Source organism: Nomascus leucogenys, chromosome 11, assembly GCF_006542625.1.
Source record: "Nomascus leucogenys isolate Asia chromosome 11, Asia_NLE_v1, whole genome shotgun sequence".
Lineage (NCBI taxonomy): Eukaryota > Metazoa > Chordata > Mammalia > Primates > Hylobatidae > Nomascus > Nomascus leucogenys.
This window is the reverse complement of record NC_044391.1, coordinates 80,437,439-80,459,857: the sequence shown is the minus strand read 5'-3', so window position 1 is coordinate 80,459,857 and position 22,419 is coordinate 80,437,439. Positions and strand designations below refer to the sequence as shown.

The 22,419-nt window shown below is 43.7% G+C and overlaps 1 pseudogene; it reads left to right on the top strand.

The window, feature by feature from the left end:
- The first annotated feature begins 10,939 nt into the window (after nucleotides 1–10,939).
- LOC100601900 lies at nucleotides 10,940–12,031 on the top strand (annotated as a pseudogene).
- The last annotated feature ends 10,388 nt before the right edge of the window (nucleotides 12,032–22,419 follow it).

Sequence of the window (22,419 nt, the reverse complement as noted above, 5' to 3'; positions counted from 1 at the left end):
CTGTGCAGGAAGTACGATAGAAGGGGGCATGGTGACCAGTGAGGAGCACGATTGAAGAGGGCCATGCAAGAGGTCACAGTGGCAAAGACCAAGGTGATGCAGTGAGTGAACAGAAGTGGATGGTTTAACAGATATTTGAAAGGACTTTGTGATGGACTGATATGAGAGAAGGAAAAAGAGAAAAATAGAGAATGATTTCTAGGATTTTTGCTTGAATGACTGGATACATAAGAGTGCCATTTACTGAAATGACAAAGAATGTTGAGTAGAGCGGCAAATTTGGTGGGAGGAAAAATAGAGGAAATTAGGAGTTCACTTGTGACCATATTAAGTCAATGAAACCTGTAAAGTATCCAGGTGGTGCTAAGCAGGCAATTTTATATAAGAGTCTGGAGCTCAGAGGACAGAACAGAGCTATGGATATGAATTAGGGGTTTGTCAAGACATAAATGGTGTGAAAAAAGGAAGTTTCCTATACTATTTAGAAATTGTTTTGCTAGAATCACAAGCTTATTTTTCTCAAATAAACCTATAATGAGAAAACCAAGACAAAGTGGCTTGATGGTTTCTGGCTAGAAATTGGGTTTATGAATTTATGTGGAAAAGGAGTTAAGGAATAAAGCCAGTGATGTCGTTTGCAGCGTTGGTGGGCACATAGCAGCCTAAATATATAAACCCAATCTCCTACCCTAGACATACTCTAATATATCCAATGTCTTATAACACACACAAAGTGAATAAATGCAATTCCCCACAACAAATATGTAAAAGAAACTTTGCAGTAACCATAGCCTCATGGTCAAAGATTATATTCCATAGATGATCACAGTAAACCTCTGTAAGAAAGAAGGGAAATATCCCAGGAAATTTCTTCACCTTTCAGCAAATAAATCAGCCAGAAATTCAATTTCACAACGACAGGAGCAAGTATATAGAGATCTAACCTTAATAGGACTTTTAGCCCATCTAGCTAATATACTTTATTCTTTGTGCCTTTATGGTAACTATTTGTAAATACCCCTCAACTGCGTTCCTTATCTTCAGAGCAAAGGATAAAGAGTAGCTCAGTGCTTCACATTCTCAAATACACTTGTGTCAACAGTCTTTCTTCCTCTCACGATTTCCCATTAAATTATTTATCATTAAATTATATGGCCTACAATTTCAACTACAACCTTAGCCAAGGTTGGCTCAAAGTGCCTTGGGCTACAATAATCTTCTCCTCTCACAATGCACTGGATGAAATCGCCTTGGGGGCAAGTATAGACATGGGAGGGAAGAAGGTTTGAAATTGAACCTGGAAGAATTCCAACATCAGAGGCCAGTTGAGGGCGGTGATACCATGAGCAAGACTGAGAGAGCGAGGTAGGAAGTATAACAGGAAAGTGTGATGTAAGAGAAGTTATGGGCATTTGTTGTTTTTGCTTCCCAGTATTCAGTCCCTTTCTTGTGGTAACAGAAACCCAAATACTCTTTAGGGGAACTGCCTTTCTCTCACTCTAAATACACGAGATTTGGGTGAGACTAATTCTCCCATAGGTCTAGGGTTGAAGAATTTGACTAAGGACTTGCCCAATCAATGTACTCCATCACTCTGGCCACTGCGGTTGCTTCAGGGATGAACACGGAGCTTAAGACAAGATAATAGACCCAATCTGTACTAATCCCAGGACTTGCTGGCTGAGGTGTAATTTTTCTTGCTGGGTTGGCACATAAGTAAATGAGAGCAGAATCCATGGCAGCCATCTTGTCAGCATGAGGGGAGAGTAAAGCACGTATGAGAATGGAACCAACCTGGAGAAAATGGAGCCAAGAAATAGACAAAAAGCAGTCCCAGCTGCACCATCTGAGCTCTGGCATGAGATCATACCTAAAGCCACCCTCACCAGGACAGTTTGAGTATATGAGCCAATGGATTGTCATTTTGCCTGGCTGCATTTGGCCTGGGTTTTTCTCATCAGCAAGAAAGTCCTAACTAACGGCGAAGGCAAGAGAAGAGACTGCTTCAAGGAGTGCTCAACTGCGGAATACACTGATTAGAGGTTTAAATGAGTCAGGAAAGTTTCTGCAGAATTTGACAACATGGAGGTGATGGGGAGCCTTGACAAGATCAGTTGCAGTGCAGGGGTGGATTAGAAACCAGATTCAAGTGGTTCTGTGGATATCCTCCATGTATGTGTACAGTCATGGCTCTATAGTCATGGCTTCTAACTGATAGCATGGAGTAGAAAGAGCCCTAGACAGAGAACCAGAAATCTGGATTCCAGACACAGCTCAGCCACTAACCAGCTATTTGACCATGGATAAATCACTTACTTAACCTGTTGGGTTTAACAGTTTCTTCATCTATCAAGTGACTACACCTGCCTGGCACCTGGGGGCCCCTTTTGCTTTAAAATTCTCAGTATTTTGCTATTTTCACCAAACTTATACTGTCCTGAAACCAAGTAGGAGGAGAGGTCATCCAGATCCCCCAGGTCTCATTAGCACTCTTTCCTATGCCACTAAATTAAATTCTCTTTGGCTCAATTTTCATTTCATAGTGATTATTTTGTTGAAGCCCAAATCACTGTTGCGGGTGGTTTGTGCAGAAGACAGGGTGTGCAGCCCTTGCTTCTGGCATCCCAGACTCAGGCTTTTCTCTGTGAGCATCCATGGCTGATGCTTTCCACATCTCCCCTCTGAGCTGGGGCCTCTGTGCCACTTCCCCTCTTGTCATTGCTCTCACTGTTCACCAATGATACAGGTTATGGGCTCCATGGTATGTGTCCAGAAAAGTTTCACGGGCCTTTTGATCCTCTAAAATGCAAAGATTTTTGCTGATCACCTGTCATTCTTGGCAGAGTCTTCCCTGAAGAGTGTTGAATATGTGCTGCCCTTTACTTCATATCATGGGCCAATCCCGTTGCAAACCAGACACTGGCCATAGGGCAAAACATGCACAAAAGGTCAGCAGCCATCAAAGTGCTTACCTCTTATTTAGTTCAGTTGGGAGCAGGACAAGAGGGGTTAATTTTTCAACAGGATAACATACCGTATATATCAGCACTAACAATGAGGTTTTATTTCCCTGAGTCAGCTTTAAAAATAATGTTGACTTTTATGGTCGATATATTATAGATCACCATATTTATGTCAGAACACATTGGCAGGAAAATAAATCAATGAAAATATTAACACATGAGCCTCATGTTTAAATGAAACCCCTTGCAACTCCACACCTTCCCCTCATATTTCACTGTAAGGCTTTCAGAGGCCTCCCCATTGACATGTTTTACTGAACAGGAAATCAAGGGTTATATTCATTTTCTAAATCTACTGTTTTTAATCTGTCTCATATATAATCGGGTTCAAAAATACACACTTTGCTCTTTTACCATAAACATACATAACTGCATTCCATCATTAATAGTACTGTCAATTCAAATATAAGGTTTATGCATGAACAAAATATCTCAGAGCCAACACTCTGACTCGCATACTATTAATAAATGAAACTCTCTGTGTTGGAGGCCAGCTTCAAATATTATATTTGCTATTCATATTTGTTTTAGAGTCATGAGAAATTTCTAAGTATATGTTTCAGAAAGCAAGTTCATAATTTAGACATTATTTAAAAACATGAAGTGAAAAAGAAAATTTGCCCTCAAGTGTATCTTCTCTTTCTGCTGCTCTTCCATACTCACAGGACATGCCATGCACCTGTTACTCACAGCCCCCTTCTGAGGGGAACTTTGTTTCTCAAAGACCCTAAAGACAGAGCAACCCCAAATGTTCATCTCCATCAAGTATGCACTGCTCATTAATTCCGTGAGCCCCATGACACCAGCCCCTGGCCATAGTGAAGGGGCCACCCAGCCAGCTAATATATGTGCTGACCTACTGCCTGTGAGAGGTCTGGCTGTGCTGTCCTACCCAAATGGAAATAATGCTGACTACCTGGGCCAATCAGTGTCTTGGGAAAATTTCTTTGGCTCTGCCTGCAGAGTTAGTAATTTGCAACACGAGCAGAAGCCAAAGGATGCTCAGAGAGAAGGCAGAGTCAGGAGAGGCAAGGAAGAAACAGGAAGTGTTTAGAAAAAAGCAATGAAATAATAGACAGAAGAAAGGTGAAGGCATCAGTTGGTAGCAGCAGAAGAGTTGCTAGGGGTAGTCCTTAAGCCCTCTCTCACCCACATATTTAATTCATCACCAAGTCATATTCATTAGCCCCCTACATACCCACCTATTCCTCGTCTATCTTCCAGACTAGAGCAATAGCCTCCTAATTCATCTCCCAGTGTTCCTTGCTCTCCAAACAGCAGAGTGATATTTTTTCAATATGCAAATTTGAGCAGGTTTCTCTGTTTTTCTTACACACACACACAAAGCTGGTGAGACACACATACAAACACTAAACAATTTAGTGGGCCAAATCAATTTGATCTAAAGGGGAAAGGCTTTCCTACGATAACACAGAATATCTTTATAACCCCAAGGTAGAGAAAGATTCTTAAACCAGATACAAAAAGTAGGACCATAAAAGAAAAAGTGATAATTTGGACTATATTAAAATTAAGAACTTCTATTCCTCAAAAAAATATATATATATACCATTATGCCAGAGAAAAGGTAAGGCACAGAGTAGGAAAAAAAATTATTGTAACGTGTAATGTAAAGACTTTTACCCAAAATATATTTTTAAAACTCCTAGAAATCAATAACCAAAAAATAGACAACTTAATAGAAAAAAAAATAGTAAAAAGAAACTGGAAAAATCACTTCCCATGAAAGTATCCAGGGCCAGTTACAGCATGAACCCTTCATCTCCCACAAAGCGGTACCCAGGAGTATGTGGGGAGGGAGGGGTTAATACTTCAAAGGGCAAAAGTAAAATAGGGTTCCGTGACAAAGGAAATCCTCTCTCTTTAAGTATGTCTTCTCTTTCTGATCCTCTTCTGTTCTCACAGGATGTGCCATGTACCCGCTGTTATAGCCCCCTTTGGAGGAGAACTGTCTTTCTCAAAGTCCCTGCAGGAAGAGCAGCCCTGAAGCTCATCCAAGGAGTGTGGGCCTGGCCAGGAGGAGACAGGAGCTGCTGGATAAATGCTTCCCTCTCCTGTGCCTGAGGGTATGAGGCACAATCAATTCCCGAGACACAGGAAATTCAGGTTTCAGATTCTCAGAGGACAGTCCCTTGGGACTGCGCACTCAGTTGCCTTGAGTGTGAGCCAACTCAATAACACATCTTCAAATCCTCACATTTGGTTCTCCCTCCTTCAACAGGTCATTCCCCTGTCCCTCACTCCTGCTCCCTGGGATTACACTCTCCAATAAAACGGTAGCCCATTCAGCCTTGGCTCTGCTTTCTGGGTGACTCAGGCTAAGACAGCATCGTTCTCCCTCCTCCCCAACATGCTGAGTGTCCAGAGCTGCTGTAGATTCTTCCCCCACCAGCACCACCCTCCCACCCCAGAAATCCTATAGCAACAAGAAAGCTTTGATGGTGGGCAGCACACCAGGGTGTTAGCACTGTAAGTAGCATTTTCCAGGCAGGCTGTCAGGGGAACATGCTGCCTGAGGGTAAGACCAGATCAAAGGAGGGGTCCTGGGATACAGCCCCTACTCTACAGATGCCTTAGGCAACTTTGCCACAAGTCCTGGAGCCCCAGGCTCTGCAACTGATATCTTATCTTGCCCAAAACCAAACCAGCTTTCTACATTTCTTCATACACAGCACACAGGGAAGACTCAGTCATGATGCATTTAAAGATCTTTGATGCTAAATGAAAGTAAAAGGAAAAAGATTTTTTCAAAATCCCCTTTTAGAGTCCTGAGCCTAGAGGCAGTGATGGGCTTTCACAACTACAGGACAATATAGCTACAGCTATTTTTACCACATCATTAATTGAGGTTAAAATTTCTGATTTCAGAGTCAATTTGGGGTATCACACAAATGTACATATGAATTAAAAAGAGAAAGGTAGTAATTATTTTTCCAGAGTCACATTGATTTCAGAGCAGCCACCTTCTCTGCTGTGACAATAAAAGTTTCCCAATCACTCCCTCTATTTACACAAAGTTGAAGATGCCAATTGTGTCAGACTCTTGTAAACAGAAAACAAAAATGTGCAAGCTGCTATACAAATTAATTATTGAAATTAAGTACTCACTGTCTCTAGAAAGTCTTCTAAATTATTTAAAGAGCCCGATTTGCTTTGATTGTGAAAAAATAAAAGCCCTTGGATTCCCATATTTCAGGACAATTCAAACACGGAAGAGGGGCCCAGGTACAGAGAAAATGTAAGCCTACATTGTAAAAATATAATACAAAATCATTAAAAAGCTAACATCAGTGCTGTTTATGATCAGACTCAAGGTATATGTTAAACTGAGTATAGGGTTGCTATGTGTCTACAGCCATGCCACCTCAAATGCGCCTGATCTCAGAAGCCAAGCAGGGTTGGGCCTGGTTAGTACTTGGACGGGAGAGGGGTCTCACTCTTGTCAGTTTTTATTTTAATATTATATATTATCTTTCTTTTTATTATCTCCAGATCATGCTTTTTGACCTAGGGTTCCGTCATCTATGACAGAGGTGCTATATCTAGTGACTTGAGAGACGACTTGCTATTTTATTTCCACGTCATTCTTCTTCCAGGTGGTGGTGACAGGCACTGGAGGGACAAATAGGTAAGAAAACATTTCCCGGAAATCTGGGAACTTGCTGAATCTCTGCTTTGTAAAAAGTCCAGGCTTTCCCCAAATCACCATAGACATGACTTCTACTTAACCTCTCTGAACCTCAGTTTCCTCAGCTGTAAAATGGGGAAAAGGTGCCTGCCATGCCTATCTCACGGGATGGTCTGAAGAATCATCCCAACAGGCAGCTTTCAACTGGCTACACTCTATTTCTTTCTGTGAGCCTAACATAGTAACCGCAGACAACAGACCAATAGGAGATTCTTTGATCGGTGGGATTTTTTTTACATGTCTTCAATGAATTATATCTCTTTCACAGCTGCTATACCTGGACAAGAGCCCAACCCTAATTCTGGCTTCCATTTTTGGGGTTGAGGCGGGGCAGCGGGTAGGCGGAGGGATTGTAACCTGTTGGTCTTTATTGCCACCTAGTGGTCAGGTGGCCAAATAACATCAAGTTATCCAGTGGATTTGAAGCACATTAGAAAATTAATTCCAAATAAACCACCTGCTACTTTAATCCACCACCTAATTAATTGTACCCAGGGGGCCCCCTTATATAAACCTGTTAAAAAATCAAATAATTATGCTGTGATGTAAATAAGTCCCTAGTTCATCTTTGCAAATTAAGAATTGTACATACGAATCAACAGTTACTATTTTTTAAAACTTGTAAAAACAAACTTTTACTGTCTGAAGGCATTTATGAGACTCCATCAAATGGTTTCATTTGTTCAAGACATTCTCCAGATGGAGATAAAATATTAAATGTTCAAGTCAATTCACAGATTTAAATCCACGTGTTCACATGGCAGAGAGAGCAAGCTTTTTGGTGTCCCTTTGTTTTTGTTTTTTTGTTGCTGTTGTTTTTCCCCTGAGACGGAGTCTCACTCTGTCTCCCAGGCTGAAGTCCAGTGGCACAGTCTTGGCTCATTGCAACCTCCGCTTCCCGGGTTCAAGCAATTCTCCTGCCTCAACCTCCCGAGTAGCTGGGATTACAGGCGCTCGCCAACATGCCCTGCTAATTTTTGTATTTCTAGTAACGATGGGGTTTCATCATGTTGGCCAGGCTGGTCTCGAACTCCAGACCTGAAATGATCCTCCCACTTCTGCCTCCCAAAGAGCTGGGATTACAGGCGTGAGCCACCATGCCCAGCCAGTGTTCCTTTTAGTAAGAACACCAATCATATCAGATTAGGCCCCATCCTTATGACCTCATTTAACTGCAATTACTTCCTTACTCCAAATACAGTCACGTTGGGGTTAGGGCTTCAACATATGAATTGGTGGTGGACAAAATTGGGTCCACAGACAGTAACAGACAGGAATAAAGTGACCCTGTCCATCCTGGGGTAGCAAAGCCACACCTGCCCTCCCACCCAGCCACATAAACCAAAGAGCTCAGGTCTCCAGGGTACCACTGTCTCTAAAAGAGGCAGAGGGAAGAGAGGGGAAGAGAAAATGTGTGGGTTCTCTCCCTCGTGGCAGCCCTGTGGGGCACTTGCCTCTCTTCTAGGTAATTCTCACAGCAGTCTCCCCAGAAAGGGATTGTCTCATTTTACAACAGCTGAGGAAATCGTGGATCAGAGATATGGTGAGTGCTTTAGAAGGCATACTTGTCCTTGGCAGAGGTGGGATTTGAGGACTTCTCACTACCCCTAAACAGTCTTTTGAAGGGCATTAGCCCATGGGCCAGATCAGAGTACTGCCTACTAGACTAGGGGTCCTAATAGGCCCTAGAGGGTTCTCTGACTCTCAATTTCCTCATCATAAAACAGGGATAATAATGTTTTGCTCACAAGATTGTTCTGAGGATTAAGTAAGATCATGTGGGTGGACTGCCAGACCCAAGCCAGTACTAAATCATGGTGGATTCCCGCCTCTGCTTCCCTCCAAGAGCCGACACTGAGATGGGAAGTCAGCTTCACTAGAAAGTACTAAGCATTTTCCAGCCCCCCAGCATGAACAAATTATAGGATACAAAATGAATGAAAACGGCTTTTTTACTCGCCCAGCCATAAAAGCTTTGCTCTCCAGATTTTAAAGCCAGGGAGCAGGGTGGTGAGCCCCTCAGCAGGCTGAGGCATGGAGAGCCACCATCCCCCCAACCAACCTCAGAATGCCAGTCCTCAGCCTCGTGCTCACCTCAGACCCTCACCACCCACACAGTCCTCAACATTGTAGAAGCTCAGAGACACTCTCAACTCATCTGGCTCATGCCTCACATCCAATGAGGCCCATCACTCCTGCCTCAGCAGCGTCTCCTGCTCTGCATCCACCCTGCATGGGCTTGCTTGGGATACTGGTCATCTGTCACCTGCGTGCACTTCAACAGCCCCGCACTGGTCTGACCAGTCACTCTCTCTGTTCCAGGCCCAGGACCATGTTGCCATCTATATCTCCTATACAGATACAGGAGATGGGATTTGCTATGGGAGTTGGCTTGAGCAGTTATGTGGCCGAGAAGTCCAACGATATGCCGTCTGCCGGCGGGGGAAGCAGGGATGCTGGCGGTGTGGCACATTCTGAGTCAAAAGGCCTCAGAATCGGGGGAGCCAATGGTATAACTGTCTGAGGCTGAAGGCCTGAGAACCCAGAGGGCAGATGCTGCAGGTCCCAGAGTCCAAACGCCAGTGAACCTGGAGTTCTGATGTCCAAGGGCAGGTGAGAGTGTCCCAGCTCCAGTAGAAACAGTAAATATGCTTTTCCTCTGCCTTTTTTTTCTATCCAGGCCCTCAACCTGATTGGATGGTGCCCGCTCACACTGGGTGAGGGTGGATCTTCCTTACTCAGTCCACTGACTCACACGCTATTCTCTGTCAGAAACACCTTCAAAGGCATATCCAGAAATAACGCTTTACCAGCTACCTGGGTATCCCTTAACCCGGTCAAGTTGATACCTAAAACTAACCATCATAGTAGCCATATCCCATCACTGTCCTGCTAAGACATCCTCCTTACAGCTGCTGACTCTCCTGCCCTCCCTGGACACTCTGTGCCCTTTCAGCTTCTATTCCCTTGGGTGTGCAGTCCCCCTACCCAATGCCTCTCACCCATCTCTGCTAGCAAGCTCATGTTTCTTCTCCTAAGCAGTTCAAATGCTGCCTATTCTAAGAAGCCTGCCCTCAATTCCCTCAGGGGAGAATTCGCTGTATCCTGCAGATTTTCACAGCACTTTGTTGACCAGTTTTCCACAACATTTTACAATCAGCTGTATCCATTTATGTCTTCCCCCACCAGACTGTGGGTTCCTGGAAAGCAAGAGCTGTGTCTTATTCATCTTCATGTTCCCAGTGCCTGACTCAACAAATGCTCAATAAATGTTTGTTGATTGACAGAGTGAACGAAGTCTCTGTTTCTTTGGTTCTGTCTATATTATAGTTTGCAGGCAACACTCAACTTATCCCCAAAATTACCTAACTTATGCTTTTCTCTCTTCCCTTGTTTTAACCTGTCTTTCTAAATATTAAGCTTCTAGTATGAAGCCCCAGAATTAAACATCTTTCAGTTGCCGTGGGCTCCATGCTGATTGGCTGGCTCACACGGTGACTCCCCTTCATGCTCTGCACACCACCTCCTTAAGCTACTTGGGCCCACCTATTGCATTTACTTTGTCAGCAAGGAAGGAATAAGGAAGAAGTTCCACCTGGCTTCATGGCTCAGATTTGTTTTCTTGGATGTTCAGATGCTAAGATGGTTAATAAGCAAATCAGCCTCAGTATTCAAATACTCACTTAAGAAATCCTGAAAGAGATACAAATCAAAATCCTCCAGCAGAGCCTGTAGGCAAAACCTGGGCTTTCCCTAATCCTCTCTAATCCCCAAAGGCCACTTGCTACTCTACTACGGTCTGTGTGGTTAGGACCAAATTGTGGGCAGTTTCGGCCCCTGGGAATATACCTGCTTCTCTGGCTAGAATACCTCCCCTTGGAGATTTCCTGACTCTATGCAAAGGATTCTAGCAGGAGGAGACCTCTAGCAGGAGCTGGAGGTTCTGAGTATCCTGTTTAAATGACAGTGTCATCCCACCATTTCTATCACAACCCAGCCTAGAGTAGACAGCATACAAGTCAATGTGAGGTCAACCCTTTGGACCTGGTAAGTCTAGACGCCCAGCTTTGGAAGATTTGGCCCTTGTTGAATACTCTACTTTCCTGGGGTTGGTCTCTTTTAAACAAGGCCTCTGACTAGACTTTGGGAGACAAAGTTGAATGCCGGGTTGAGGCAGAGGCTGATGCCAGGCTGAAGTCATGATGCTATGCTGTCCATTTTGCTTCCTTCCAGGGGAAGCAGAAGCGGGAGCCGTTGTGGAGCTCTGCTCCTGGAGGGAGCCTCCCGGGACATGGAGAAGCTGGACACGAACACATCACAGGCACAAGGTCTCTGCCAGTTCTCAGAGAAGTACAAGCAAGTCTACCTCTCCCTGGCCTACAGTATCATCTTTATCCTAGGGCTGCCACTAAATGGCACTGTCTTGTGGCACTCCTGGTGCCAAACCAAGTGCTGGAGCTGTGCCACCATCTATCTGGTGAACCTGATGGTGGCCAACCTGCTTTATGTGCTGACATTGCCCTTCCTCATCATCACCTACTCACTAGATGAAGGTGGCCCTTCGGGGAGCTGCTCTGCAAGCTGGTGCACTTCCTGTTCTATACCAACCTTTACGGCAACATCCTGCTGTGACCTGCATCTCTGTGCACCACTTCCTAGGTGTGTGCCACCCACTGCGTTCGCTGCCCTGCCGGACCCGCAGGCATGACTGGCTGGGCACCAGCACTACCTGGGCCCTTGTGGTCTTCCAGCTGCTGCCCACACTGGCCTTCTCCCACACGGACTACATCAATGGCCAGATGATTTGGTATGACATGACCAACCAAGAGAATTTTGATCGGTTTTTTGCCTGCGGCATAGTTCTGACATTGTCTGGCTTTGTCTTTCCCTCCTTGGTCGTTTTGGTGTGCTATTCACTGATGGTCAGGAGCCTGATCAAGCCAGAGGAGAACCTCATGAGGACAGGCAACACAGCCCGAGCCAAGTCCATCCAGACCATCCTACTGGTGTGTGGCCTCTTCACCTTCTGTTTTGTGCCCTTCCATATCACTCGCTCCTTCTACCTCACCATCCGCTTTCTGCTTTCTCAGGACTGCCAGCTCTTGATGGCAGCCAGTACGGCCTACAAAATATGGAGGCCTCTGGTGAGTGTGAGCAGCTGCCTCAACCCAGTCCTGTACTTTCTTTCAAGGGGGCAAAAATAGAGTCAGGCTCCTCCAGAAACTGAGGCAGAACAAGTTGGGTGAGTATCCAGCTGGGGGGAAGGAAGAGATGCTCAGGGGTGAACAGATCTGGGTAATGCCAAGGTGAAGCTTGGGGAAAACAAGCTCCAACACCACTAGCAACAACTTGTTTGTACACAGACGAGTGCTGGTGGGAGAGGGGCTCAAGACCTCCTAAAAGTGTCCTGCTGCAAAGGATACTTTTATATTGATGTTAAGTGAGTTTAAAATAAGTGTATGGACAGAGCCACCAAAACAAAGGAAAACTTTCTTATTTTAAAGAGAGCTGACATTGGTCTCGTCATTCAGGTCTCAGCTCAAATGTCACCTTCTCAGAGGCCACTCCTGCCCACCCTAGCTAATGTTGACCTCTCTCCTCATAACCCAATCACTCTATTCCCTTATATATTGTCTTTGCAACATTTATTACTACCTGGACTTGTTGACTCATTTACTTATTTATGATCTCTTTCCACTGAAGTATAGGCTCCAATAGGACAGAGATCTCCTCTGATGGCTGGCCCCTCATACCAGCCTCCATAGCAGGGCCTGGCACATAGTAAGGGCACAATAGATAGGGGCTGAATGAATGAGTGCGCAAATGGACCTGTAAATGAAACCCTTACTATGAAAGAGCACCTTTGCATGGAGGAACTCATTTAACCCTCCCAGTAGCTCCTTGTGGTGGAGGCCATTGTTTCCTCCATTTACAGAGAAGGAAACTGACACACACAGCTCCAAGTAACTTGTCCAAGCTTACCCAGTGGGAGAATGCCCAGATCATAGGGTTGAATGGAGCTTTCAAAGCCAGGCAGTGGCGTCCGAAGCACATGCTCCTAAGCGTGAAAGCTATGCCCCCATCCGAACACCAGCCTAGAGCCGGCCCAAGTTCTCCTTGACAGCACCGGCTCGTCATTTTAGGCTGGCTCGCTTGTTGACACAGTTGCTGTTATCTGCAGAACACTGAGGAGACCTTGTGTGTTCTTTTACTACATTTCTTAACCAGTGTTTTTGTTAGGAAAAGCTCTGCAGGATAAAATGGGAGATACAGAGTAAAGTGGCTTCAAGAAAACTGATGCGCCTCATTTTTATTTAAATTTAAACATGATGTCAGTTTATGAAAAAAAAAATCTTCATCAGTGTCTTAAGTCATAATGATGTTTATTCCCTAAAAAGGCTTTTTTTAGTAAAGATGCAAGGTAATCCAAAAAGATAACCTAAAAAAACCTCTCATTTCTAATAATAATGATTTCCAAGGATTTCTCAGGTGTACACACAACATTATCTAGGCTGGGCACAGTGGCTTATGCCTGTAATCCCAGCATTTTGGGAGGCCAAGGCGGGCGGATCACCTGAAGTCAGGAGTTCGAGACCAACCTGGCCAACATGGTGATACCCCATCTCTATTAAAAATACAAAAATTAGCTTGGCGTGGTGGCGGGTGCCTATAATACCAGCTACTCGGGAGGCTGAGGCAGGAGAATCGCTTGAACCCGGGAGGCGGAGGTTGCAGTGAGCCGAAACTAAGCCACTGCACTCCAGCCGGGGCAACAAAAGCGAAACTCTTAAAAAAAAATTATCTAATAATTCACTAATCTCCCTATGAAGAGAAGGTGGTTAAATTCTTTTTATAAGAAACAAGCATAACCCCTCATTACTATCTCACTCCAATTATGGGAAATGTCTGAGTAAACCATGTATATGCCTACATTATAACATTTTATTCTAAAAGTACAGTTTATTGCTTTCAAGCACACACAATAATTAGAACTGGACTAAGTGTTGCTTAGCAGAATTCCTCAGGATAATTGGTTTAACGAATAGGCAAGGATGTTTTCTAATTAGCAGGTCAGCTGTTTCCACATAAATAAATGTTTCTATAGGAGCTGAGAGAGCTTAAAATGTTTGCTCTTTTGAACATTCTCTCAGCTCTCTGGCTTGTATCATTAATTTCTGGCCCTTTCTTTGCATAACACATAGGCAAGTTTCAGCTGAGTTACAGTCCCAATTATCACCCCTTACAAATTAATAAGGTTTCACGTTACTAGAGAAACCGGTGCACCAGGCTCCCCCAGGAAAGGCTTGGAGCCAGCCCACACGCCATGAAGCCACTAGCTCTTTGCCCACCAGCCTTTCAACCCTGGAGGTGGAAAGAAAACTAATGCAGAATCCTCAGGATGCACTGTCTTTTCTAAAAAGAAAGTACATTACACTCCTAGCCAAAGATTTCCTGCCTTTAAGTTCTTGTTAACCTATGTGCTCGCAATTATTTCTCTGATCCATATAAGGCTAAATTGCTTCTGCAGTTTTTTGACCTACTTAACAGCAAAGTATAAACATCCATTTTTAACTTATTTCTGGACAGTTAGGATCAAAAAAGTTTAACTGAGTTGACATCGTATCCTGGGTTTTCAGGGACAATTATCTCAAGAGACTAGGATCAAACTAGGCTATTCCCTTCGGGAAAAGGACCCCATTGTAAGTAGAACTAGGAATCCACTGTTGAACCTGAGGCAAGACGATATTCATCACTTCCTTTGTGATTAGAGAAAACTCACCTATAGATGGGGATAAGAAAACCAAAAAAAAAAAAAATGTCCTTCCTGAATTTACCCATTCAATGCCCTCCACCCTGGGGAAAGCTGGGATCCTCAAATCTGTTATCCCCCTGGGCCCTTAGAATCTTCCATAATCTTGCTGATTGTTTGGACAGGTTAAAACAAAACCGAAGGTCAGCAAATACTAAGATGTTCAAAATACAGTCACTGGGGCTAGTATTTTCATATTGGATGAAAATATGATGGCTATAGCAAGCTACAAAAGTGCCAAACACAATCCCAACCCTTAAGGAAGTTATAGACTGTCGGAGAAGCAAAAATATAAAAACATACAAACAATATGGGTACTAATTAACAGCTTAAGCAGCTACAGAAGAAATTATGTCAGTTGTTGATTATCAAAATGAATAATACAGGCAGTAAGCGTTAGAGCAGTTTCAAAGGGGACTGAGAGCACTCAGGCTGAGAGGGCCATGAAGAGCCTATGAGTACACTGAAGGCTGGGAGAAATTTCAACCAGGAGAATGTCCTAAGCAGTGGAGAAAATGGAAAGAGAGATCACTGTGAGCAAATTTAATTTGTGTGAAAGTCATTGGTTGGTTCCTGAAGGTGAGGAGTTGGAGACAACGCTGGAAGAGCGGGCTGACATGTGATGATGAAGCCCCCCAATGCCAGTGAAAGAACCACTTCTCATGCCAGCAGGAATCACCAACGGCATTTCAGCAGAAGTGTAGTATGATCAAAGTCATGATTTAGAAACTTAATCTGGCTGCCCCCCCCCCCATGTTTTGAATGAATTAAAGAAAACGTCACAGCTTAGGCTCCTTCAAAGTCTCCATATTGACCTCCCTTCCCTTCACAGCATCTCCAGATTTTCTTTACAACAGTATTTTCCATACATCCCACCCTCCCCAATTGTCCAGTCTCCCCTGTATCTTCACTTCCACAGAATAAAGCCCAGCTCCCTCACGCTGACATGCTAGCCCTGTCACAGTCTAGTCCCAGCTGAACTCTTCAACTCATGGCTCTCCCACCACACCCTGTGGCTTCCAACCTCTCTCACATTTGCCACGCGCCTGTCATCTACCTCTTTACAATCCCTGACAAAGCCTTCTCCAAATGCCTACGTTCCCAACTTCCACAGGCCATGGGCTCGGCATCCTCCAATTGCCTCAGACCTCTGCACTGCTGACTAACCCAAGGGGCTTAGTCGCTTGAAGTTGACATGGGCTCCTTTATCATTTCAGGTCTGTTTTATCTCCCTCACAACTCCATTTTTCAACCCATAGAACATGGTATCCCAGCAACATTGCAAGTGTGGTAGGCAGTGGGCACGGGTGATGTCAAGCATGAAAAGAAAGATGATCAATATTTAGAAGACCACTGCAGGGATCCAAGAATGCATTTAACAGGCAGGACTAAGGTGGCATAAGGAGAACTAAAATTTTTAAACATATTGGAAAAAACAGAAATAAAAGGATTATTGAAACACGGCTGGTAGGGAGACATAACAAAAACTACTCTGAGACTCTGAGCCACGGGAATCAGAAGAATGATCAACTAGCACTAGCACTCAGTGGGTGGGCAAGGGAGGAAGGGAGGGAGGGGACTGTGTGCTGTTAGGGAGAGCTCAGATTTAGACAAGCTACTGTTAGCTGCTAGTGAGACCTCAAGTTGGAAATGCAGGGTGGAGGTTGAGAGACAACCGAATCTCAAGCTCTGGGTTTGGGGCCAACTGGGTGGGCAAATATTCAGAGCTGAATCAGAAAATGGTATCTCTGAGAGAGAAGTGAAGAAAAAGAACAGAGGACCTAGGATACACAGGAATCATAGAAAGCATGACAGAGCGGAGGACAGGAGTTGATCTCGGATAACAGAGCATCAGAAAATCAAGTAAGTAAACAGTGTCAAGACACAGAGAAGTCAAGGGTGTTAACATGAAACAAACTAGTCAAAGAGAATGAACAGTTGTAACAGTTGTCTGTCTCTCGGCAAACAGCTCAAATGCCACCTCTTCCGAAAAGCCTCCCTGGATCACCCATCAGAAGGCCCTCTCTTCTCTGAACATCCTCCACACCTCTCTTAGCACATCTCCCCTTCTGCAAAGTATGAGAGGCATTATTTAAATCCTCTTATCTCCCTCACCCCCAGATCTAGCAGAGGCTTGAGCATATGGGTGCTCACTAAAACACTGAGGAATAAATGAATACATAGCAAATGCTTCTCCTGTGTGTGCTTTTCTGGAATTACTGAAAAATCCAATTTATGAATGTGTGCCTATAAAACTAAATCACAAGTTGTTTGGGATTTATTTGTTCTAGTACCCACCAACTTCAATTCAAAGCAGTCCCAGGACACACAACCTGCAAGCATTCTCACTTTTTCTTTTTATCCCAAATTTCAAAGGCAATAAAGAGAGGAAAGTTTTTAATTGCTTGCAATTAAGCATAACCTGAGCTTATAAAGTTACATATTCTCATTATCTTTTACTTTCCTATAAACAAGCTAAATCTCTTTAGTATTTGTACTTCCCAACTTTTTGTTTTGTTGAGGATTTTTTTTTTTTTAACGTATCAAACAACCTCAAAGGTAATGGCCTCAAAAAGAATTCCATGATAAGAAGCCAAACTTATGTTCTTGCAGCAAGCTGTAGCTGGGCATTTTTATAGTGGTTAAATCACGAACAAAAAGCAAAGAGTGCCACTTCAGGAACATTAAAGAATTGCAGTCTCAGAATGTTCCACTCTGCAAGTAGAAAAACACATTAATAAAGAGGCCTTTATAAAGCATTAACCCGACAATCAAAGAAGCAGCCTCTGAAGACCTTCTTACACTCTCTTCTTTTATAGCCTAGTTTCTTGCAAGGGTAGGCTACAATTTTTACTGTAATTTCTACATTGAATTCATACTCCAAATCACTATACCCTGGCTGCTGCCTACCCCACCACCCCAGTCCACTGAAATTCCTCTCAAAAACAAACTAATGACTTCCCAGTTACAAGTCAAACAGACACTGTCAGCCCCTATCCTCTCTACCTTTCTTGGCATTTGACACTGTCACACACTGCTTTTTTTTTTTTTTTTTTTTTTTTGAGATGGAGTTTCACTCTTGTCACCCAGGCTGGAGTGCAATGGCACAATCTTGGCTCACCGCAACCTCCGCCTCCTGGGTTCAAGCAATTCTCCTGCCTCAGCCTCCCGAGTAGCCGGGATGACAGGCACTCGCTAGCACGCCCAGCTAATTTTTGTATTTTTAGTAGAGATGGGGCTTCACCATATTGGCCAGGCTGGTCTCAAACTCCTGACCTCAGGTGATCCACCCGCCTCGGCCTCCCGAAGTGCTGGGTTTACAGGCATGAGCCACCATGCCCGGCCCACTCACTCCCTCTTAAAACCTCTTTAGCTTCCATAGACTGCATCTCTCCCTGCTCCCACCGGGTGAGTGGACGTGACCCAGGACTCTCTCCTTGGCCCTCTCATCTCATCCCACATTCTTTCTGAGCAACCTCATTGACTCCCCGACGGCTCCCAAATCACACCCCAGAGCAATCCTCTCTCACATTTTGAACCCATGTTCCTGTTCATACAAATATCGGGCACCGCAAGCTCCGCAATGCCAAAACTAAACTCTTTCCTCCCAACCCTGCACCTTCTCGCCTGTGGTCTTGATGGCCGAATGGCACCACTGTCCACCCTAGGCAGGAATCTGGGAGTTGTCCTTAACTCTGGCCTCTCCCCCACCTCACATCCAGCAAATGACCACCTGTCAGTTCAACCTCTCAAGCACCATAAGCGCCTGTCCCTCCTTTCCATCTTCACTACCACTGCCTTAATTCAAGTCCCATCATGTCTCCAGCTTCAATGCTCCAACCTATTAACCATTCTCCTGCCTCCAAATTTGTCTCCCTCAACCCCCAATCCATTCCCTTCCTACTGCTTAAAGGGTCATCTTTCTAAAATTCAAATCCTACCTTGAGAATCACCAGCATAAATATCTTCCAGAAGCTCAAAAGATTACGATCACAATCCTGAACATCGAAGAAACAGACTTCAGTGATCTGCCTTGCACAACTAAATTCCCCACATGCCACTTTCATTTCATTTCCATTAACTAGCAGCCTCTCTCAGGATTAGCTCTGGGACGTCTTCTCCTCCTCCCTCCCATCCTGCACCTTCTCAGCTTTAGATGAGCTATCCTACTCACCCTTTACAATGCAGCTCAAAGATCACCTCCTCTTCAAATCATGCAGGTGTCCTAGGTTCTCTGAACCTTATTAAGTCTTGTCATTGCTCTGACAGCCCTCATCACGCTGTATCAGAGTCACTGAATCACTGATCCTCTGTCCATTTCCCCACTCATTCATGAGACCCTTGAGCAAGGTGGTCCATGCTTTCCACATCTCTGAGTTGCCAGGTCTAGCAAAGAGCCTCAGAGTCAATGATGCCAGACACGAAGACCAAGAAGCCCATGCACATCTTACTCAGCAAGCAACATGACATCGCCACAAGCATTATGCTTGGTTTTCCCCACTACTGTACTTGTTTGAATCATGAAATGCTAACAAAGATAAGACATATCCCAATTTCAGTAATGTTAAAAGGTGAAAAACTGTCTATGAAACATATTAAGTAGCATGATCATAAAACCTTATGTAGTCATTAGACTCGAAAAGTCTTTTAAAAATCTAAGTGCTGAAAAATAAACTAGAACTTTCTAAGGTAACTCAAATATTTCCACATGAAAAGAACACACACGTTATCTTAAAAGACAGTTATATTTTTCCTTTGAAACGTTAAGGAACTATTTGTTCTGCATCCTAATTGTGGTGTCATAGCACAAATCTCTATTAAAATTCACAGAATTCTAAAAAAATATGGAAGTCATGGAAAACACTTTAAGAGATAATATGATTGTCCTCAGGCCCATTCCCTGTACCTTCCCGTCCACTAAGCCTGGCCTCCACCTCCATGGACCACCCCCCAGTCGGAAGAGGACTCTTACCTTCCCTCTAACACTCACTCCACCTCATGCGCATGACTCTAAAATCCTGGGATGACCTGCTGCCAAGCCCACCTTCCTACTACCTCCAGCCACTTTTCTCTCCCCAGTTCTTGAGCCCTGTTGCTTCCAGCTCCAACCCAGTCTCTCTCTCATCCTCCTCCCACCCACTCTATCCACTGTCCATCTCTTGTCCACTTTACCCTGTGAAATCTGGACTCTACTGGGCTGGAGGTGCGGTTTCCCTTTTGTCGTGAAATTTTTCTTTACCTCTTCCCCAGGGCAGACAGGGTTGGCTTCCAAATGTTAAAAACTATCTGAACATGGTAAGACATAGAACCCCCACAATAATCAGATTTTCCGTGGAAAACTGAACAAGCCTCAATATTGGGGGAAGGGAGCAAGACTTGCAAGAAGTTGGCCCACACTTTCAGCTGTTTGGGATAACTCATTGACTTTTAGAAATTCCATAGGGCATTCTGTTGCCCCTCCAGGGTGCTTCATTTACTTACCACAGTAATGTGAATGCAATCCTGGAGGGCCCAGCTTGCCCAACCCATCAACTACACAGGTATGGAGAGATACATCTGTAGACGTTTTAGGTCATCCACCAACATACATCTAACATATATTAGCCATATCCTTATGTCTCATAAATTAAGAATGAGAGTGCTATAGAAGGAACTCTAGTGATCTTCTATTTTGCTAATAAGAAAATGGAAACACAGAAGCTACTACCTGGTAAAACTTGGGAGACAGACACCGAAGGTGATCCTCTTCAAAAAGACAAAATAACAAATGCCTACAAGTACATGATAATCTGAAACGAAATGTCCTGTAGGTCCCCTGATTTTCATTACATAATAAATCTACCAAATCTATGAGGGGAAAATCAGTTTAGGGAATACAGTAGATTACCGCAGCAGGCAGCTGCCAAAACGTGGAACCGATAAAGATCCACTGAAGAAAAGACACGTGCACAGGACTACATGACCATATACACTAAATAATATACTTGAGAGAAATAAATGCTAGTAAGTTATACTAAGTTTGGCTGTCTGGCCTACACAATGTCAGGGCTTTTTAGTATTTCTTACAAAAACTCAAAGCTTTCTTCCACGAACCTTTTGGCAGCAAATCACTGCTGAAGGCCTACAACCAAATCCCCACTGGGGCACTCAGGAACTCTCAAATGGAAGAGGGCAAAGGATATGAGGCTGGAGTTGAGGCCTTCCAGATACCATGAACAGCATGCACACAAGTTGGAGCTGTTGTTTGCTACCAGTGAATACTGGGACTAAAAACTAAAGGCATTGTTTCATTTATCCTTGATGCCATTCTCTTCCATTTTGTCCCTGAAAATTCCCTTTACATGCAATTTTATTCCTGGCAATGCAAATTTGATTTCTAACTCATGGCACTGTTGAACTCCCATCTTCACCCCCGGAGTTCTTTGAAAAACACTACCTGTTACTTTCCTCCCTTCTGAACACTGTCACTTTTTTAAAACAGCAGGACTCAAACTTGCACTGAATTATATTCTTTGTGGGGTTTTTAAAACCTTCATTACACAATAGAGTTATTGTGAAAAAATCAGAAAATATAAATAAGCCAATAGAAACTCATTATTCAGAGACACTGGTGTACATATCATGCAGATATATTTGTTTCTATAAAAATGGCACCACTATGAATCTTCCGTGTAAAAATGCCACCAACATTATTCCATGTCAATATGTTCTCTAACAAAACCATTTAATGACTACTTAATATTTCACTTTAGGTATGTAATATGATGTACTTAACAAATCCCCTATTATTGTAAATTAGAGTGGCTTTCTATTATACTTTAGGCTATTATAAAATCTAGCAGTGAAGACACTTTCTTAAAATATATTTACATGTATATTCGTCTGATGGTTTCTTTAGGACAAGTTATTAGAAACGGAATTGCTAAGTCAAAAGGCATGCAGCCCACCACCATCCCCCTTTTAGGTCTTTTTATTCATATTGCCAATTCATCCTCCAAAAGGGTTATTCTAATTTACTCTTTATATATGTCATACAAAAAAATATTTATTTTGTGCCTACTTTTGCTAGGCACTATCAATACAATCATTGATAACAAAACAGACGCAGTCCCTGCCCTCAAGGAGCTTACAATCTAAGGAAGACACCCACAACCACATTATCACAGATTCTTCATTATTAAGTTGAGGTAAGCTAAAAAGGAAAACTGCAAGATCACAGCAACTTAGAAGAACCCAATACACCCTGAAGGATCTGGAAGGGCTTCCATGAGGAAGAATGGTTCTGGGCTGGGGACTATGGTTTTCCGGTATAAATCAGGTAAAAACAGGTTCTAGAGAGCCTTGGAGAAAACTTTCTAAGCAAACGGAACAGTGTGGACAAAGCCTCTGGGAGGGAAAGGAACACAACCCATTTGAAAACATGTAAGTGGCTCACTGTGGCTGGGGCACAGAGGCAGTGGAGAGACAAGGCAAGAGGCCAGGTCACATGGGCCTTCCAGCAGAAGTAGTGTGGACTTCTGCACTCTCCCCCACTTGTGAGATTAATATTCAACACCCATGTGCTGAAAACAGTCATATGGCAGTCAGAGCCTAAAGAACTAACAACTCAGTAATGACACATGTATTAGTCAGTTCTCATACTGCCATAAAGATACTACCTGAGACTGGGTAATTTGTAAATTAGAGGGGTTTAATTGACTCACACTTCCACGTGGCTGGGAGGCCTCAGGAAACTTAAAATAATGGAAGAAGGCAAAGAGGAAGCAAGGCACATCTTACATGGTGGTAGGAGAGACAGAGGGCGTGAAGGGGAAGTGCCACACTTTTAAAACATCAGATCTCATGAGAATTCCCTCACTATCACGAGAACAGCATGG